This window comes from Rhinoderma darwinii, chromosome 2 (assembly GCF_050947455.1).
Source record: "Rhinoderma darwinii isolate aRhiDar2 chromosome 2, aRhiDar2.hap1, whole genome shotgun sequence".
Lineage (NCBI taxonomy): Eukaryota > Metazoa > Chordata > Amphibia > Anura > Rhinodermatidae > Rhinoderma > Rhinoderma darwinii.
In genome coordinates this window covers 283,304,290-283,323,629 of record NC_134688.1, presented here as the reverse complement: position 1 = coordinate 283,323,629, position 19,340 = coordinate 283,304,290, and the positions used below count along the sequence as shown (strand labels likewise).

At 41.2% G+C, this 19,340-nt stretch overlaps 1 protein-coding gene across 7 annotated transcripts in view; it reads left to right on the top strand.

Annotated features, from left to right (window-relative positions):
• Positions 1-19,340, top strand: part of DLGAP3 (DLG associated protein 3) — a 487,940-nt gene that overhangs the window by 129,647 nt on the left and 338,953 nt on the right. The gene's annotated exons all lie outside the window — the stretch shown is intronic.

Sequence of the window (19,340 nt, the reverse complement as noted above, 5' to 3'; positions counted from 1 at the left end):
TACATCAAATCAAACAAACAAACAAACAAACAAACAAACAAACCCTTTTATATAAGAAAAACTTCTCTGTCCCGCTGGACAGTGCACCTAGAAAATGTGTAATTACTGGGTACGTTTTATTTGCACTTGGTGTTACTCTTTTAAACAGGATTTGTACCTTGATCTGAGCTGCTTACCTGTAACAGCTCCTATCCACAAAAATATTCACAGATACCATATATTTTATCTGACAAGTATCTTAAACCAAATTTTTTCTTACCTACTCTGAGATTCAAATTAACGCCCTTATACATATACCTAATATCTTAGGAAGCTAAAAACAACTTGTTTAATTCAATGAAATCTTTACAAATGTGTTAGAATGGATATTGTGGACTTGGGAACGGTCCTCTTTTTGGCCTTACAGTCCCCTGTGGATTATGTTTGGCGCATGTTAAACAGGTTAAACACAATTTTTAGAGTAGTTAGTAAAGCCATATGCCGTGAACACTTTAGATATGATTTCTACCATCCCCCCTGTTGAGACATGGCTTGTCCCATGGCTCAATATGACTGCATATCTGAATAAGTTGCTGGGTAGAATGTATTTGTTCTTACAAGATCCATCTGCAAACAGTATGAGATCACTATTTGATAGTGGAGTATCTTTAAGATCTGATCTTGGTAACACTCTTTCTGCTATGGAGGATAGGCAATCATGTGGTTCACCATCCTCAGCAGTAGGCATCAAGGTCGAAGGATTTAAAGTGGTACATCTTTCTATCATAAATAACACTAATGTAACGGAAGCTCTGCGGCGGCTACAACTGATTGAACACGGGGAGGTAAGGCTCTAGCTACTGGGTCGAATTTTGATAAGTAGTAAACTAGAGGTCTATACTTTCCTCCATACTCCTGTATTATCACTGAAGTCATGTATCCATTTTTACAATCTACAGTTTGAATAAAGGGTTTTTGAATAATCAGGTAGTCCAAGCACTGAAAATCCTACAAGAACCTGTTTTATCTGAAAAAATGCCTCCTCAGCTTCAGGAGTCCATTTAATGGAATCCTGGGCTGCAAGGGGTTCCTCATAAATCAAAGACATCAATGGTCCTGTAATAGCAGCATAATTGGCTATCCAACGTCTGCAGAAGTTGGTCATACCCAAAAGGGACATAATTTGTCTTTTTGTCAGAGGTTTCGGTGCTTGGAGTATTGCAGACTTTCTTTCTTCATCTAGATGTTTACCTTCTTGGGTAATATGGCGTATGGAATGCCTGTGTATTGCGAGGCTAGTAAGTATATGCCCTAGTACTTCTCCTGTGAAGTTGGTTCCTCTGTCACTCTCAATTACTTCAGGGACCCCCTATCGGCATACTACTGCACGGACTATTTTCCTAGCAGTGTTTTTTAGCTGTGGCTTTGGTTACTGGCCATACCTCAGGCCAGTTTGAAAACACATCAGTACATATGAGGACATATTGATATACACCTACCTCGGGTAGCTCTATGTAGTCCACCTGCAGTCGCTGGAAGGGGTCATCAGGGCGAGGCATGTGCTTACTGGGTGTTTTTGTCACTTTACTGGGGTTGCGTCTGACGTATGTCCAGAGGCAAATCAGTGTTGTAACACTGCTACTCATAGCTCCTTTTGAGTTGTGGACTGGGGAATGCGCTAGGGTGCACATCACTGGAAAAAGACTACGTGGTAAGCACGTTTTACCCTTTACATGCCATGGCTCTACTTCGCCTCTGACAGTTCCTACCTCCTGCCACAATTTCTGTTCAGGGGCCGGTGCTTGGGTCTGGAAAAAACACAGGAATTCCTGCGTGACTGGGCCCATTTCTTGGACTACCAACACGGGGAGGGTTGCAGCTGCTTTTGCTGCTTGGTCAGCCCGTGCATTCCCTTTCGCTTCAGGGGTGTCTAGTCTTGTGTGCGCTTGCACTTTGATTATGGCTACTTCTGTAGGCAATGCTAAAGCCTCAAGTAGTTATTGTACTGCATCAGCATGCCCGGTGGTGAAATATCCTGTCTGCTCATTCCAGTATCTGGATCCGTCTACAAAATACTGAACATCATAGTTAGTCAAAGGTACATCAGTGACACCTGGTAACCGTTGGGCTTCAAGTTGCATTAAACTGTGACAATCTGGCTCATGTTCCATATCAAACAAGACATTGTCATTTTCAAGTTATCACCCCCTTTCCCTTCCTTTCTCTACAACCATATTCATAGTGATGGTGTTGTGGGACTGGGTGGTCTTGGATAGCAGTAAACCTATATGGGAAAATTACAACAATAATGAGACTGTTTCCTAAGCTCATATGTTAACAGAGATACAACACAAAAACAAATCATCAAAATATTTCAGTAGACATGTGGTGGAGTGTTTGGGGGACCACTTATCCAACAGCTCTTTCATTGCAAGGATTACAATATCAGGGGAACTTGCTTCACCCTGGGGAAGCACCATCCAGGCGTACTGATTGCCTCTGTGTGTAAATGCAAAATATTAGTAATAATTCAGAGACAGAAGGATAGAGAAAAACTGGCTGTTATAGGGAGACACAATGGGAGCTATCAGTTTATAACCTGATAACTTAGCAATCTATAATTTATGCAGACCATGCTTGTTAAATATTTCAATTGAGAGAGAGAGAGAGAGAGTGAGAGTGAGCAGCATTTTATATTCCTTCTGACATGCTCATACACTGCATTCAGCTGCTGCCCTACCCTTTTCTTTTAGAACTATAAGCTTTAGTGAGCCAAAATGGTGAAAGGAAACTAAATTTCTGATTTTTTTATAACTCTAAAACCTGACTGTACAAAGATAACTTTAATTATTTAAACCTTATAGATAAGGTACATAAAAATCAACAACAAAAGTCTTTTTACACAATCTTATACTTCAATTCATTAGCCATATTAACAAATGAAAGCCTATATAGCCAAGTATGCAAAACAAAATAATTTGGAACACAGCTTGAAGTATACCCATCAGCCATCCTTCCATTCCCTTAAATCAATTAGCTGGATTTAAGAAAGAAAAGGTATTATTTCACCAGAAGTCTTTAACCTCTTGTTCTTGTAGCCACTTCTCTCTGAAATCAGCTTTTTTTGTTAGACTAGCTTTAACACGTAGGTTGCCTACAGGATGAATATAATGTCAACATTTTATTATTATTATCCCCTTTCTCTTTGATTCTTCAACTCCAACAATTTAGTACAAGTTCAAGGCTTTCTATAATCACCTAGGCTTAATCACATTGGAGATATCTACATTAGTGTAACCATCAGTCATCAAACCTTCTTTTACTTGCTGTAACTCACTAACTGGATATATTCCCCCCTATTCTAGGCTTTGGCATTCTGCTTATCATGGTTATTAGATCATCATCATCATCATGTCAGGTGACATACAATACATTGGTGGCGCATGTGGGGTTATAGTTGCCGTAAGAGCATCACTCTAATATCTGTGTTAACTAAATCCAACCATTTATAATACATTTTCTTTTCTACATCATTTTTACAAAAACAGTTCTCCACCTGTTCCACATTTTGTATATTTTCTTACCATGTGCCTAGATCATTATGATCATATGGCTTCCTTCTGGATATGCCACACACCGTGTCCCCTGCGGTGGGATTTTACCATAACCCCAAATTTCACTCTCATCTATGGAAGTCCCAAACTACAGGGACACATTATGGATCTTGTCAGACCACCTTTAATAGACAGGTAATATCACCGTACTAAACCTTACTACTACACGTCACATTTTGCTTCTATAGCATAGCAGTCACAGATTAGTAACTCAAGCACAGGCACAGAAATATACAACAGAGAAACACTCTTATAGATACAAAGGATCACACTATCGCTCAGTACAAACATTCGCTGCTTCAGTTATTTCTGTCCCCCTTTTCATAATATTCAGAAAATCTCTAGTGACTGGTATAGTGCCAAGGGACTGGCGCAGGGCAAATGTGGTGCCTATTTTCAAAAAGGGCTCTAGGTCTTCCCCGGGTAATTATAGACCAGTAAGCTTAACATCCATCGTGGGGAAAATGTTTGAGGGGCTATTGAGGGACTATATACAGGATTATGTGACAATAAATAGCATTATAAGTGACAGCCAGCACGGTTTTACTAAGGACAGAAGTTGTCAAACTAACCTAATCTGTTTTTATGAAGAGGTGAGCAGAAGTCTAGACAGAGGGGCCGCTGTGGATATAGTGTTTTTGGACTTTGCAAAGGCATTTGATACTGTCCCCCATAGACGTCTAATGGGTAAATTAAGGACTATAGGTTTAGAAAATATAGTTTGTAATTGGATTGAGAATTGGCTCAAGGACCGTATCCAGAGAGTTGTGGTCAATGATTCCTTCTCTGAATGGTCACCGGTTATAAGTGGTGTACCCCAGGGTTCAGTGCTGGGACCACTATTATTCAACTTATTTATTAATGATATAGAGGATGGGATTAATAGCACTATTTCTATTTTTGCAGATGACACCAAGCTATGTAATATAGTTCAGACTATGGAAGATGTTTGTGAATTGCAGGCAGATTTAAACAAACTAAGTGTTTGGGCGTCCACTTGGCAAATGAAGTTTAATGTAAATAAATGTAAAGTTATGCATCTGGGTACCAACAACCTGCATGCATCATATGTCCTAGGGGGCGCTACACTGGCGGATTCACTTGTTGAGAAGGATCTGGGTGTTCTTGTAAATCATAAACTCAATAACAGCATGCAGTGTCAATCAGCTGCTTCAAAGGCCAGCAAGATATTGTCGTGTATTAAAAGAGGCATGGACTCGCGGGACAGAGATGTAATATTGCCACTTTACAAAGCATTAGTGAGGCCTCATCTAGAATATGCAGTTCAGTTCTGGGCTCCAGTTCATAGAAAGGATGCCCTGGAGTTGGAAAAAATACAAAGAAGAGCAACGAAGCTAATAAGGGGCATGGAGAATTTAAGTTATGAGGAAAGATTGAAAGAATTAAACCTATTTAGCCTTGAAAAAAGACGACTAAGGGGGGACATGATTAACTTATATAAATATATTAATGGCACATACAAAAAATATGGTGGTATCCTGTTCCATGTAAAACCCCCTCAAAAAACAAGGGGGCACTCCCTCCGTCTGGAGAAAAAAAGGTTCAAGCTGCAGAGGCGACAAGGCTTCTTTACAGTAAGAACGGTGAATTTATGGAATAGCCTACCGCAGGAGCTGGTCACAGCAGGGACAGTAGATGGCTTTAAAAAAGGGTTAGATAATTTCCTAGAACAAAAAAATATTAGCTCCTATGTGTAGACATTTTTCCTTCCCTTTTCCCTTCCCTTGGTTGGACTTGATGGACATGTGTCTTTTTTCAGCCGTACTAACTATGTAACTATGTAACTATGTAACTCTCTACTAACTCCTGCTACTAAGTGTAACACAGAGCATTAAACTAGACAGCGGACCGTTTATGGGATTCAGGGACTTTTACCGTCCCTCATAGCACACAGACAGTTCACTTGCCTCATACATCCTTCTATTACCCATTCAATGTTTTGTTAGTGAGAGAACAGTCCATACATCCACATCACAAGAGAACACAACATAGAAGTATAGTAGAAATGGCTTATAACCCCAACAAAAAAGAAATACAGAACTTATGCATACAAAACAAGTCATACATACACTTCTATCTTTCTTTTCTCAATTGTTAACTTGCTAACTCACTCCTGACCACGTGCGCAATAATAGTCACAACGTGGACGTGCAACAGTGCTGTCCAGATTTGCGGACGGAGTTTATAATAAAGTGCCTCAACTTAGACCCACGTTCTGGTTTAAGTCTGTAAAACACAGAGAGACTATACCATATACTTCCGTTCATTCAAACAGCAAACATACAGTTAGCATAACAATTTTACACATATTTTACAATATTACATATATTCTGCAATCTATAATATAAACCAAAATCTTCCTATTAAGATTGGACATAAAATCTTTAATTACAGCAGTTTATATAGCCAATATGACGTATGCACAACAGGAGATAGAGAAACTAAGTGTACAATGCTACTGGCACATGTCTATATAATATTACATAGTTAGTACGGCTGAAAAAATACACATATCCATCAAGTTCAACCAAGGGATGGGAAAAGGCAAGGTAGACATTTCTACACATAGGAGCTAATATTTTTTTTGTTCTAGGAAATGATCTAAGACTTTTTTAAAGTCATCTACTGTCCCTGCTGTGACCAGCTCCTGCCGGTAGACTATTCCATAGATTCACAGTTCTCACAGTAAAGAAGGCTTGTCGCCTCTGCAGGTTGAACCTTTTTTCCTCCAGACGGAGAAAATGCGGTAAAGATAAAGGTTAATTTATTATATAAAATGGTTGGTTGAACAGATGGAATTCCTGTAACTCCCTGTCTTGTAACTCACACAACAGAATCTGCACAGCTCTGTTCTCCACAAGACACATCATCATTCTCCACATTGATACATCAGCAAAAAAGTTTAATTTCTTAATTTTTCCCTATCACACTCACAACAATCATTCATAAGTAGTATGCTGATCAGTCATATACTTAATGTTCCTGGGTGTTTTAACAGTATTTTTCCTACAAATTTGTCCTGGTAACAATTTTACCTAGGACCATCCCTAATTGGACTCCCTTATACACACACAGGGTTTTATTTATTTAACCCTCATACATTCATTCTTCACAGTCAAGGAGTCTCATGTGGATTTTAGTTATATATAACCTAAAGAAAAAGATGCCAGTAGACTAGAAGTGTAAGAAAATGAAAAAATACTTTATTGAAGATAACATGTAAACATACTATGATTAAAAGAGAATCCATAAACCAACAGGTTTAAAAAGACATACGTGCCATGCAGCTCACAAGGTAAACAAGTTGTATAAACGAGAAATGAATAATAAATGCCTGGTTGCATAACCTATCACTGTATGCGTCTACACGCTAAATCCTGCCCACAAAAGTTTTAAGCAAAATTAAATAGACATGTGCCATGTGAAGTAGTGGAAGTAAATAACAAATATATATGAAGATGGCAGGAAATAGACAATGTTAACAAGTAAAACGATAATGGAGCAGATTGCGATGATTGAACATACCCATGATAAGTCCAGGACTAGATGCACGGCAAGATGTCCGCCCCAACGCGCGTTTCGGCGCAAATGCCTTCGTCTGGGGGTAGCATTGGACAATTCATATGCCACTTTGAAAAGGGGGAGCCAGCCAATTATGATGAAGTATCCGAAAACAGGGATCCCAAAAGTAAAAGGTGTACATACCTCACTGTATAGTTACAGGTCGCTACCTCGAAAAGGAATTAGTCTATTTTTAATGGGTACTGTATATATCTTCCTGTTTTACATATTTATCATCATATATAAATGTCAAGATCTATTTAAATCACATGATGTGATATACAAAGGCTTTTCCATTTAATTATGTGAACTACTAACTACCTTACACATGCCTTCAAATTGCTCAGACAAATACATACACATACAAATATAGCTCCTCTTCTGCAACTTACCCCCTACAGTTCTCTCGGTTCATTACGTCCCGTTTCACCTGATGCTATGACCATCCTCGGCTTCCGTAGCTCAATTGGTTGTATAGGTCACGGAGACGCGTCCAAGCGCTCTCTGTGCAACCTAGCAACCTGACACAACTACGTTTATCCCAAAGTCAATTCAATTTAACTCTTCAACAACATCGTAAGTTTTACCAATCATTTATAATAAAATGTTCGTTTGAGTTGGTTCTAATGGGTTCTATATGAGAATACATTTCCCTTCATATTTTCGTCATCTGGTTTTTAAACATCACTATTTTTACGCATCACTCTAATGTATCACTATCATTAAGTTTTTATGTTTCTAAACAAACCATTCATTGTATTTGTTTTATCAATGTGTGTTTTGATCGTGGTTTTATGTTTTAATGTTTCTTAACAAAAGAACCGGGTGTGACGTCACGGTCACACTCTGACCCCGGCAGACTTGGCGGTTTTTTCTTTCCTGCTAATTTTAATTCATTCTGATATATAAGTGTCAGAAGTCCAATGTGTACATGGCCTGAGGAAGACGCTTGTTCAGCGTCGAAACGCGTAGCCACGTCTTGTTCTAATAAAATATATTTTATACCTGGATCCTACCTCCTTGTTATTACGTGATTTCACCACGCAGCAGCGCCTCTAGATGATCCACTCCTTTTCATCCCTTCATTTGCTACCTCGAGGTGAACCAAGATGGCCGCGCCGCCGGAAACGCCGTTCATGAGGGGCCGGAACCGGATACATGTCACCGCGTCAGCTGACACAGTCACGTGAGTCCGAGGTCCGACACGTCACAAGCGACGGAATGGAGGCTCGTCACTCGTCCACCAATCAGAGGAGCGACACAGCGAGAGAGGGGTAACCCAGGATACGAAAAAGAGATAAATAGACTGGCTTATGCAGCATGAAATAGTATTTATTAGCTTGGCCATAATCTTCGATAAGGCTTTACAAACCAGTGCTGAACATAATAACATGAATATATGATGAATTATGAGAAAAAAAAAAAAAAACATATATATATATATATATATATAAATAAATAGTACACAACATATTAAAATCTCACGAGAGTAAATTAAGTGATCGTGAACACAGTGATCATAGAATTGTAAAGCTTGTAAAATACATGTGTAAGTGACAAAAAGTATATGCGGTGAAAAAAGGTAAATAAATGCATGAAGCAAAATAAATGAAAAATGAAAATGTGATGGGAAAGGAATGATGAATAAAAGAAATGTGTGAGTGAAGAATGAAAAAATATGAGGGTGAAAAGAAGCCCTACCAACGGTAAAAGAACCATCATATGGGGCCATGTGAATAAGATAATTCGATTTTTTTATTTTAGTTATAGTTTGGGATGAACTACAAGTAGTTTGCGAATAACAATGCTCGCTGCACCTTATAAATAAGGCCGCTTACCAAAACGTTATTCTCCCTGTACTGTAGTGCTCGCTGCACTCTAGACGCCTAGAGCAACTTACCAAAACACAGTCCCAAGTCAGTAATGTCGCTCGACCACGACGAGGATTTTGTGAAAGACTGTCTCAACATTTCACTTTTGCAACATTGAAGACAAAACATAAAAATAAACAGATTCAACCAGTTTTCAATACTTATTATCCTATTATTTTACTCTATAAGTATACATCTCATATATGTTTAATCTATAACAATCATTTCTTTCAACTTTCCACAAACCATTCTATTCATCACATGAAAAAATAACCATTTTATGGCTGCCAGCCTTTTCAACAATTTTTTTTTTTCTCATATCGACTTACTCTGTAACCACCTGTTATTACTTACTTTGTCATTTAAAGTAGCCCAATTATCAGAGTTAACACCTGGCCATACACAATTCCTTTTTAAACAAATAATCTTAATATTCAATAATCCTAAATCTATAGGAGATCCTCCAAATCTCCAAGTACTTTATTTTTTACGTGCTGCACTGAGTTATTTTTTTTCACACATGGTATGGACTTCTAACCTTGAGAACCGTTTTCTCAGGTTTTTATATTAAGACCTGTACTTAATATAACTAAGACCCAGTCTTAGTACCTAAGATCCAACCTAGGTTTTTATCACATAACCTTATAACATCTAAATATGAAAAATAATAAAAACATATATAAACAAAATTGTATTACCTTTATTCAGATGAAAACTCGAATCCACCTTGTCTCTCTGTCTGACTGGCCTCAGTTTGACGGCAATTCTGCCAGAGGTCTTTAGATTTAGTGAGTTTATTGAATAACTCACCCCGTGCACGGTGTACAGTCTTTTGAGAGAACAAGGATCCGAAGGTATTGGTTTCCGGTTCGAAGAACCAAAATGTTAGAAGAACTTTCTATTCTTATCAAAATAGAATCGAGGAGTCATCTGAATAGAGATGCGTGTCTTTTATTCTTATCGATAAGGAGACAGTATGGCAAAATGTCTACCTGTATCCTGAATGACAGAGTTTTTATACATATTCTGAGAAAGACATGTCCGGACTAGTTCTTGATACATTTTACTTCAAATATCACAATTGACATCTAAAGACCTCTGTCTGAAAATTCTAATCTCCCCTTTTAGGAATTCAGCTACCCCCCTCCTCATAAATAATATTTGTTATCTTAGCAATAAAACATATTAGACATTTTGTTAGTCATTGCTTTTACAGATAAGCTTGCATATACATTTTTACTCTTCATTAGATAAAGTAACCTAAAATGTAAAACTTTCCTAATAGAAGGCTGCAATACTCTGAATCGCCACTACATCTGTGTCGACGATTCACAGTGAGCAAGTAGAAATGAAGGGGTACGAGCGCTGCGCCTCCATTCAAAACAGCTGATTGGTGGGGTCCCGGGGGTCGGACCCCAACCCATCAGCTGTTGATGGCATATCCTGAGGATAGGCCATCAGTTTTTAGGGACTAGAAAACCCCATCAAGCCAGGTAAGGGTTAGTTTAACGTTTGGTCCATAAGGATGGTGCCACATTGGCAGATTTGACAGACCTTTTAAGATAAAAGAAAGAGAAAAGGCACTGCTGAGCAGTTGCTGCATTCTGAGGCAATAAGCAGCCAGGCGACTTGACATATTGCACTTGCTCAGCAGTGCTATTCTCTCTATTACTGTCTGCAGTAAATCAACTCCCCCCCAGTACTTGCACGGATATTAGGCTCTGTTTGCATCAGCATTATTCATGTGTGCAGTATATAGTGGTGCTATTTATTTATACATTACATATGGGAGCTTTATTTATGTATATAGCAGCATTACTCATGTGTACAGTATATATGGTGGCATTATTCATGTTTATAGTATATATAGCATTATTCATGTGTACAGTATATAGTGGTGCTATTTATTTATACATTACATATGGGAGCTTTATGTATATAACATATATAGCAGCATTACTCATGTGTACACTATATATGGTGGCATTATTCATGTTTATAGTATATATAGCAGTATTCATGTGTACAGTATATATGTTGGCATTATTCATAGTGGCGTTATATATGTTTACTGTATATATGGCAGCATTATTTATGTATTTAGGGACAATCCATGTGTATAGTATATATGATGTCATTATTAACAGTACATAGCGGCATTATTTAGAAAATGTTGAATTTGGGCAGTGAGGATTACTGAAATATTAATTTCCTCCACCTAATAATTAAACTTTTAGTGATCAGAGGGGGTCTCAGTGCTCAGATTCCCGCGATAAATACTTCTGGCATGTCACTATGACATGTCAAAAGTTTTTTCAAAGTTTAATTACGCTTTAAGAATATATGTGTGCAATAAATTATATACATTTTACATTACTAGGATATATAATGTGTCTCTACTTTATTTATGAAATTAAGTTTTGGCAGTGAGGATAACTGAAGTATTTTGAAAGTTTAGTTACCTTTTAATATTTCTGAAATATTTTATTTTTAACTAGAAATTGAATTTCTGGGTATCACCACCATTCCTGCTTCTATGATGGATAATCAGACAGCGTTCCTGTAGTTGTGACTGGTGTATACATTCAGCCCATCACATACTGTTCCAATTTAGCAGTTTTGTGTGTTTTACTGATTTATGAAATATCGGAGTAGCACAACAGGAAGACAATAAGGAGGATCAGATACAATGTGCAATGATTTTGTATAACTGGGAGGTGGGTCCGCAACTGCGCAAGCATATTGCATGGACAGTAGGTGGGTCTGTGTGACTTAAACTGCCAGGGCTGATTTTATGTCCCAGTCTGGCTCTGATAGGTCCCTCAAAGTCACTTCAGAACTGAACTGGTCCATAAGAAAATACGTTTTGTAAATTTTCTTGAAAATGTGAGAAATTGCTGCTAAAGTTCTAAGCCTTGTAACGTCCTAGAAAAAATAAAAGGACGTTCAAAAACCGATGCAAACATAAAGTAGGCATATGGGAAATGTTAACTAGTAACTATTTTGTGTGATATTACTATCTGTTTTACAAGTAGATACATTTAAAATTTAGAAAATGCACATTTTTGCACATTTTCTCAAAATTTTGGTGTTTTTCACAATTAAATACAGAATTTATCGACAAAATTTTACCACTAGCTTAAATTCCAATGTGTCACGAGAAAACAATCTCAGAATCGCTTGAATAGGTAAAAGCATATCAGATTTGAAAAATCGGCTGTATCCTTAAGGCCAAAACAGGCTCAGTCCTAAAGGGGTTAAAACATACCACCAACAAATACAATTACCTGTAATGTTATTTTTTACAATTCATATGTGTTTAAAGTCTTTTTACCCAAACCAAAGTTCAGCATTTTTCTGTCTATTAATTCTAGAAGCTGATGGTATTTTAAACTTGATATCTCATGGACAGCAGCCTGGCCCCAGTCTACAAGTCTTTCTCACATTACAAGCCTCCGTGATTACAGCATGTTCCCTAGGCTCTAATGTTTTCTCCCCTTTTCCCTGTAAGTCAGTGTGAATTCCCTCCCATTGTCACGACCCTTCTACTTCCTGCTGAGCCCAGTGAGATGTGGATAGCATGTACATATACAGAGAAAAAAAACTTACAGAGACTGTACAGAAATGGCCACCCCCTCCTCCCTTTCATGTATTTCTGTAGTCGTGTCAAAAAAGAGGAATGTCCTGGCAGGGCTGTAATGAGGAATCTTCTATTTATATACTTGAACAAAATCACTTAAATGGGTTGACCTATCAGGGTATATGTCATATAGATGTTCTAGAGGGTGGTCCTCTGCTTGGAACCTTCCTCTCTTTGCATAATAGAAGAGCAGCTCCCACTCTGTAAGCGCTGCTGCCACTCTGGCGGACCACGCACATCCTTGTATTACATGGGCAGCCACTCATTTGATTGGCTGGCATTTAATGTTACATTTACATATAATGCCTCCGCTGCAGGGAAAATGTATGGCTGGTTGCTGCTTCCCCTGACAATAACAGGTAATCGACGGGGAGGGAGAAGCCAACTTAATATGGAACGGGATTATCTTCATGAGGCAACCATCTTTACATTTTTCATCTAGACACAGTGATGTACTGACTTCTTTTTTTAATGTTTCTATTCTATATAAAGCAATACCTTTATATATACCAATTTTTTAAATTAGAATCATTTTAAGAAAATGCTTTTGTATCTAGATATTGATGTTACATTCTTGTTATGGCACCCCCTGGTGTTCTTCTGTAACCCTCTCAGAATGATCACCTAATGTGTTCAGTGCCGATGGAGACTTATGCCCAGAGACTCAGTCCCACTACCTGGATCCTCTAGTACACGGGCGGCAGAGTGAACCGTGGTTTATTGCAGGCCAGCCAATAAGAATCGGTGCACTAGAAGTAGCTTCTTCTCATCAGCACTGAACACATTAGGTGGATGTTCTCAGAGGGGATAAAAAGGGGGCGTTATAACTAGTATCTAACAGCAATATCTAGATACAGGAGCAATTATTTTTTTTAAATGATTCCAAACATGGACAACTCCCGTAACACCATCAAAACATTGAAAACCATTTCCGGATCCTGGAATATAACGGACCGTAGATAAATATCTGTCATTGATTAAAGTAATAAAGTCTAAGTAAGTAATTAACAAACTGACTAGTGGATCATTAAACCTATTACAGTTGGGAGCTATACAGCCTGTGAGAGTTACTCCACGTTCATGTTATATAATGTGCCAGTCAGAGATCTGGTAATGTGGGTTTCAAGGAGCAATGGATCACAGCCAGTGAACTGAGCAGAAGAAATGAATGCACTCCTAACAGGTTTGTTACATAGATGGTCTTGTATACCCTTTATTAGTATGTTAGTTATATATGAGAGAAAACAAATATAAAATATAAATGCTTCAGTTATTACAATGACTTTATATTGTTCAGTGATTTGTGTGTATAAGACTATGATTAAGAGTGTTTACTCTATGCATTGGAACTGTATAGTTATACTTATAAATAATAAAAATGGTTAGATGATCAAAATGCCTGTATACCATTGTTTACGATCTATATATAGCTGGTATTTTTTCCATCAATGAGATCTTGTCAAATCCTGCGAATCTGTGGATTTCACCCTTTGCCTTGTATATCTGCAGCATGCCCTCAAAGCCGTAGCAGAAAGAATCCAATATATGAGAATGGGGTTGTGAAAACCCTATGCATCTTTATTCAACATATTCATCCAACTTTCAATATTTACTGCTATTAACCATTTAAACAAGGTTTGTGCATTACTACATAGGTTATTTCACTTTTAAATTCGATTTTTTTTTTTATTAGATTAGTTTATTTAAAAAAAATTACTTCTGTTACACAACTTGCATTTAGCTTTGACTGAAAATGTAAAGGATCTGCCAGGCACAGCAGGGTTAACTCCCAGAACTAATCAGTCAGCACCTGAGAATACATCCCTGAGACTGACTCCTGCTTCCACCATTCAGGCTGGCAGGCTTAGGAGTGGGAGAGCCTATCGTAACCTGGCCAGACTCAGCTAGCTCCCGCCCTCGGTCTATTTAAGCCTGCACTTCCTGTCCCTCTGTGCTTGTTATTGCTTTTGTTTCTTTCCTTGTGGTTCCCTGGCCCAGCTACAGCTCCTGCTATTTTTGATCCTGCTCCATACCGACCCTGGCTTACCGACTACTCTTCTGCTTTTCGTTTTGTACCTCGCACACTCCTGGCTTGACTCGGCTCGTTCACCACTCTGGTTGCTCACGGTGTTGCCGTGGGCAACGGCCCCTTTTCCTTGCTTGTGTTCCTTGTATGTTTGTCGTGCACTTACTGAGCGCAGGGACTGCCGCCCAGTTGTACCCCGTCGCCTAGGGCGGGTCGTTGCAAGTAGGCAGGGACAGAGTGGCGGGTAGATTAGGGCTCACTTGTCCGTCTCCCTACCCCCTGCCATTACATAATAACAAGCCCATACCTAGTCTACCCCTGGTCCCTGACACCACTATGGATCCCCGTGAGACCCTGGCTCAGCAAATGCAGGGTCTCTCCCTACAGGTCCAGGCCCTGGCTCAGAGGGTCAACCAGCCTGATGCTACCCTGGTAGTTCCCCTCATCGCACCTCTTGAACCCCACCTCAAGTTGCCCGACCGGTTCTCAGGGGACCGGAGGACTTTTCTCTCCTTTCGGGAGAGTTGTAGGCTTTACTTTCGTTTAAAGCCTCATTCCTCAGGTTCTGAGAGCCAGCGGGTGGGTATAATTATGTCCCGGCTCCAGGAAGGGCCCCAAGAGTGGGCCTTCTCCTTGGCTCCTGACGCCCCTGAACTTTCCTCCGTTGATTGTTTCTTTTCTGCTCTCGGACTTATTTATGACGAGACTGACAGGACTGCCTTTGCCGAGAGTCAGCTGGTGACCTTAAGTCAGGGTAAGAGACCTGTTGAGGAGTATTGCTCTGACTTTCGGAAGTGGTGCGTAGCTTCTCGGTGGAATGACCCTGCCTTAAGGTGCCAGTTTAGGTTGGGTCTGTCGAATGCCCTGAAAGACCTGCTAGTTAGCTATCCCTCTTCTGACTCCCTAGACCAGGTTATGGCTTTAGCGATACGACTTGACCGACGTCTCAGGGAACGACAACGTGAACGTTTATGTGTTTTCTCCTCCGACTCCCCCATGATGCCTCCCGAAGCTCCGTTGCTTCGTTCCTCCCCGAAAGATTCAGAGATACCTATGCAACTCGGGGCCTCCGTGTCCCCCCAACAACGTAGAGAATTCCGCAGGAAGAATGGTCTCTGCTTCTACTGTGGGGACGACAAGCATCAAGTGAACAACTGTCCTAAGCGTAAGGTTGCAGCTAGAGAACTTCCGCGTCTAAGTGATCATCGGGGAGGTCACTTGGGCGCACAGGTATTTCCCGTAAATATGAAACATACTAAGATCTTGCTTCCCTTTCAGGTCTCTTTTGGTGGTAGGACTGCTACCGGCAGTGCTTTCGTGGATTCAGGGTCCTCTACTAATATCATGTCTGTGGAATTTGCTATGTCTCTTGCTATGCCTCTTATTGATTTGCCTAAACCTGTCCCGGTAGTGGGTATCGATGCCACTCCTCTTGCTAATGGTTATTTTACACAGCATACCCCTGTTTTTGAACTCCTTGTTGGCTCCATGCATTTGGAGCAATGCTCTGTACTGTTGATGCAGGGATTATCGTACGATTTGGTTCTAGGTCTTCCCTGGTTGCAGTTGCATAATCCTACGTTTGACTGGAATACTGGGGAGCTAACCAAATGGGGTAATGAATGTTGTACGTCATGTTTTTCTGTTAATTCTATTTCTCCCCCTAAGGAGGCGAATACGCTACCTGAGTTTGTTCAGGACTTCGCTGATGTTTTCTCTAGGGAGGCCTCCGAAGTGTTACCTCCTCATAGAGAATACGATTGCGCTATCGAATTGGTACCAGGAGCTAAGCTTCCTAAGGGTAGGATATTTAATCTTTCTTGTCCCGAACGTGAAGCTATGAGAGTGTATATCCAGGAATCCCTGGCCAAGGGTTACATTCGTCCCTCTTCTTCTCCGGTAGGTGCTGGCTTCTTCTTTGTGGGGAAGAAGGATGGTGGTCTTAGGCCATGCATTGACTACCGTAGCCTGAATAAGGTCACGGTAAGGAACCAGTATCCCCTTCCTTTGATTCCTGATCTCTTTAATCAGGTTCAGGGGGCCCAATGGTTTTCTAAATTGGATCTACGGGGGGCGTATAACCTTATTCGCATCAAAGAGGGGGATGAGTGGAAGACTGCGTTTAACACGCCCGAAGGCCATTTCGAATACCTCGTCATGCCCTTTGGGTTGTGTAATGCCCCTGCGGTCTTCCAGAATTTCATAAATGAGATTTTGAGAAATTACCTGGGGATTTTTCTGGTAGTGTACCTTGATGACATACTGGTGTTTTCCAAGGACTGGTCCTCCCACGTGGAGCATGTCAGGAAGGTGCTCCAGGTCCTTCGGGAAAATAAACTGTTTGCCAAAACCGAAAAATGTGTGTTTGGGGTACAGGAGATTCCATTTTTGGGTCAAATCCTCACTCCTCATGAATTCCGCATGGACCCCGCCAAGGTTCAGGCTGTGGCGGAATGGGTCCAACCTGCCTCCCTGAAGGCGTTACAGTGTTTTTTGGGGTTTGCTAATTACTACAGGAGATTTATTGCTAACTTCTCGGTCATCGCTAAGCCCCTTACGGACCTCACTCGCAAAGGTGCTGATCTCCTCCACTGGCCTCCTGAGGCTGTCCAGGCTTTTGAGGTCCTTAAGAAGTGCTTTGTCTCGGCCCCGGTGCTGGTTCAGCCCAACCAAATGGAGCCATTTATCGTGGAAGTTGACGCATCTGAGGTGGGAGTGGGGGCTGTCTTGTCCCAGGGTACCAGGTCCCTCACCCATCTCCGCCCCTGTGCCTACTTCTCCAGGAAGTTTTCGCCAACTGAAAGTAACTATGATATTGGCAACCGCGAACTCTTAGCCATTAAATGGGCATTTGAAGAGTGGCGCCACTTCCTGGAGGGGGCTAGGCACCAGGTAACGGTCCTTACCGACCACAAGAATCTGGTTTTCCTAGAATCTGCCCGGAGGCTAAACCCGAGACAAGCTCGATGGGCGTTATTTTTTACCAGATTCAATTTTTTGGTTACCTATAGGGCTGGGTCTAAAAATATTAAGGCTGATGCACTGTCGCGTAGCTTCATGGCCAGCCCTCCTTCGGAGGAAGATCCTGCTTGTATTTTGCCTCCAGGTATAATCATTTCCTCGATCGATTCTGATTTAGTCTCTGAAATTGCTGCTGATCAAGGTGCAGCTCCCGGGAACCTTCCCGAGAACAAGCTGTTTGTTCCCCTGCAATTCCGGCTAAGGGTACTTAGGGAAAATCATGACTCCGCACTATCTGGCCATCCAGGCATCCTGGGTACCAAACACCTCATTACCAGAAATTATTGGTGGCCTGGGTTGCCTAAAGACGTTAAGGCCTACGTCGCCGCTTGTGAGGTTTGTGCTAGGTCCAAGACTCCCAGGTCCCGACCAGCGGGCTTACTGCGTTCGTTGCCCATTCCCCAGAGACCTTGGACACATATCTCCATGGATTTTATCACCGATTTGCCTCCATCCCAAGGCAAGTCGGTGGTGTGGGTGGTGGTGGACCGCTTCAGTAAGATGTGCCACTTTGTGCCCCTCAAGAAACTACCCAACGCCAAAACGTTGGCTACCTTGTTTGTCAAACACATCCTGCGTCTCCATGGGGTCCCTGTCAATATTGTTTCGGACAGAGGGGTACAATTTGTTTCATTGTTTTGGAGAGCATTCTGTATGAAGTTGGGGATTGATCTGTCCTTCTCCTCTGCCTTCCATCCTGAAACCAATGGCCAAACGGAGAGGACTAATCAATCTCTAGAACAATACTTAAGGTGTTTTGTCTCTGACTGTCAATTTGATTGGGTCTCTTTCATTCCCCTCGCCGAATTTTCCCTTAATAACCGGGTCAGTAACTCGTCAGGGGTCTCTCCTTTTTTTTGTAATTTTGGGTTTAATCCACGGTTCTCCTCCGTTTCACCTGGTAGTTCCAACAATCCTGAGGTAGAGGTCGTTCATCGGGAACTGTGCACAGTCTGGGCCCAGGTTCAGAAAAATCTAGAGGTGTCCCAGAGCGTACAAAAAACTCAGGCTGATAAAAAACGTTCTGCTAACCCCCTGTTTATGGTCGGGGATCTGGTGTGGTTGTCGTCTAGGAACTTGCGTCTCAAGGTTCCGTCCAAGAAGTTTGCTCCCCGGTTTATTGGGCCGTATAAGGTCATTGAGGTCCTCAATCCTGTCTCCTTCCGGCTGGAGTTACCCCCGTCTTTTCGGATACACGACGTGTTTCATGCCTCCCTCCTCAAACGCTGCTCCCCGTCCTTGGCTCCCTCGAGGAGACCTCCTGTTCCCATCCTCACCCCGGAGGGGGTGGAATTCGAGGTGGCCAGGATTGTGGACAGCAAGATGGTCCAAGGCTCCCTCCAGTACCTGGTCCATTGGAGAGGATACGGGCCCGAGGAGAGGACTTGGGTACCCGCCCGGGATGTTCACGCTGGGGTATTGGTCAGGAGGTTCCACCTGCGTTTCCCCAGTAAGCCAGGTCCACTTAGAAAGGGTCCGGTGGCCCCTCATAAAAGGGGGGGTACTGTAAAGGATCTGCCAGGCACAGCAGGGTTAACTCCCAGAACTAATCAGTCAGCACCTGAGAATACATCCCTGAGACTGACTCCTGCTTCCACCATTCAGGC